This window comes from Uloborus diversus, unplaced genomic scaffold (genome assembly GCF_026930045.1).
Source record: "Uloborus diversus isolate 005 unplaced genomic scaffold, Udiv.v.3.1 scaffold_105, whole genome shotgun sequence".
NCBI lineage: Eukaryota > Metazoa > Arthropoda > Arachnida > Araneae > Uloboridae > Uloborus > Uloborus diversus.
Window position 1 is genome coordinate 9,403 of NW_026557710.1, and position 3,134 is coordinate 12,536.

Sequence of the window (3,134 nt, forward strand, 5' to 3'; positions counted from 1 at the left end):
ATGTAATTTCGTCAAAAATACCTATGTCAACGTATTTGGATGAGTACTTTAAAACAGAAATTCTCAATGAACGTACATTTAAAATATATCAGTTAAAAATCAGACAATTTTTCTTCGATTTGCCTACTTTCACGAAAAGACTAAGGACATGCAAAGTAATTAGCTCCAACAGTGACGGAGATCACATATTTACACTCGAGATTTCCTTATTAGACAGTTAAAGTTTTGCCGAGGGTGTTTTAAAACCCTCAGATGAAACCGGAATGAATAGAAATTTGACAGTACTTATTAAAGCTTGGCTTCAACTTTGTCATGTTTAAGTTGTCGCATAACTCTCGCAACATTTTTTTTAAAGGTAAGTAAAATAAGCGATTTTTTGAACCTTTGTATGTATACTTTCTTAGGAAACATCAATTTATTTGCACTATTGTTTACTTGTTTTTTTTTAATTTCAAAAATTAAATAGATAATTATACTAAAAATTTCATTTTTTAAAAATCCTAACTATTTTTTACGTATTTTTAAAATGTTTCTTGTTAAATGGCCTCAATAATTACCTCCATTATTATGAGCAGTCATTAGCTTACATACACGGTGGAAAATATTCCTAGTTTCAAGAAAAAATCTTTCATATATTTCTTTGAACATGATCTAAAAATTTTAGTAGTTTATAATAAGCTTATACAATGCCCAGTTTTGTTAAACATATTCTTTGAACTCAAAAAATATTACTGTAAAGCTGGTTTTCTAATTAGAAAAATGTCCTAAAGGACTCAAAAAATATGTAAACACAGAAAAAAAGGAAAAAAAAGAAAAAAACCGTTTAAAGTTTCACTTTTGCTTCAGGAAACAATCGAGATGGCGCTAGAATTTTTTCTCAGTTTTTTTGAAATTGGTTGAAGTTTTAAAGCAATAAAAAATGTTTTAATGAGTTTTTACGTATCCTTTACCTTATTACTCCTCGTCGTCGCAGCAGTTATTTTGCTTTGAACGAAGTTGCTTATGATGGCACCAATAGTAATGGATACAGAAAAAAAAAGCGAAAACAAACGTTTTTTTTCCAGTATAGAAAGAGAGAGAACGCTTTATTTTCCCCAATTTTAAATCACCATTTTATGACTTGTTCCAGAGAATTGTTTAAATGTCACTTAAAGTATTGTATTCTTATTTTACGGATACTGATTATAGTGAAACCTGCGTATGTTGACTACTTGTGGTGCAGTACTTCAAAGCTGAACTTAGGCAAGTGATCAACTCATAGAGGTTGATATACGAGGATTAATCCAAAAGTAAGGTTCCCATCAATTTTACAAACATACAGCACTGTCTATTCTCATTGAAATTTATATCGTTGGAAAGAAAAAAAACATTATGTTACATATGTTTTTTTACATAATTTTTTATCATATTTTTTTACGTAATTTTTACTAATTATGTATGTCTGCGCCAATATGCAAATGCGCTGTCCGCAGAGGGCAGCACAGGTGACTGTAGACATAAAACGGCTAAGCTCCATGAGAAGAAAAAATTCCTACCTGATGTATCTTAACCACATTGGACACTCGTCCATTACACTGCATGTTGCAGTACTTTCATAAACCAAGAACGGTTTCAATTTTATTTATAATGTTATTTTAATTTAATTTACTGTACATACGCTAAGTTAAATATAATACTTTTAAGTAAGTCCTAGTTTTCTTGACTACAATCATTACAAGAGCAAACATTTGGAGGCACCAGGCGAGATCATATGGATTCTACTCGAGGATTCAACATTTAAAGAATTCAAAGATAAGTATATCTTTTCAATCAAATAGTTTGACTTTGGTTACCATTCGTCATTCAAAATGACCGGCAATAGTGCTGAAGATAAAACTTCACAAATGCAACACGGCACTGATGAAAAAGCCGTTAAAATGCTTCGTGGACGGGCCAAAGCGGCTCTAACTAGAATAACTAACTTCATTAATGTCGAAGGACAAATATTTGATAAATTTGATTTAAGAAGCAAACTTGAAAGATTAGAAACTATATTTAATGAATTTAACAAAGCTGATTCTGAATTGCCGGAAGAACTTTCGGAAATAGAACAGTTCGAAGAAACATATTATGCAACCAAAGTCAAGCTACTAAAAGCTCTTGAAAATTTGTCTGTGAATTTAAATCAAGTGCAAATTCAAAATAATGATTGTATGCCTATAGGTAATTCAATAAGTAATAATTTTAAGCTACCCAAGTTAAACATTGAATCTTTTACTGGTCAATATCAAGACTGGCCTTCATTCAAAGATTTGTATCTTTCATTAGTGCATAAAAATAATAGGCTTTCAAACATTCAAAAATTTCAATATCTTAAAGGGCTTTTGTGTTTTGAACCAGCAAGTATAATCAAGCATATTCCTATATCGGAAACTGGTTATACTGAAGCTTGGGATAAACTGTTAGCTCGCTATGATAATAAGAAACAAATAATTTCTTCTTTAATTAAAACCTTCATGGATCAACCAGATATTGTTAACGCTAACTGTGCTAATTTGCGCAATCTCACTGATACTTCTGACGAAGTTATCAGAGGTCTAAAATCTATAGATTCTAAAGCAGATTCTAGAGATATTTGGCTAATTTATATTTTATTACAAAAATTGGATAGCAAGACACGGGAAGAATGGGCGAAACATACAACTAAGGAAGAATTTCCTACATTTGAAATGTTTCTGGAGTTTCTAAATAATAAATGTGTATCTTTAGAATTATGCAATTCAACCGAATGCAATGAAATTAGAAATTCATCCAGAAGTAATAAAAATAGTGCATCTAATAGATGTATAAAATGTAAGGACACTTCTCATTATTTGTCAAAATGTCCGAAATTTAAAGAAATGAATGTAAAAGAACGCAAGCAATTCGTGAATAAATTCAAATTGTGCTTTAATTGTTTATCTAACAAGCATTCGGATATTCAATCATGCAATTCTTCTTATTCATGTCATTTTTGCAAACGCAAACATCATTCACTTCTGCATGAAAGTTATGAGCAAAAGAATGTTTTCTCGAATGCATTTCATTCGAAAGGTTCAAGTCAAAACTTTCCGCAAATAAACTCTAGTGTACAACAAACTGATGTCCCAACACGA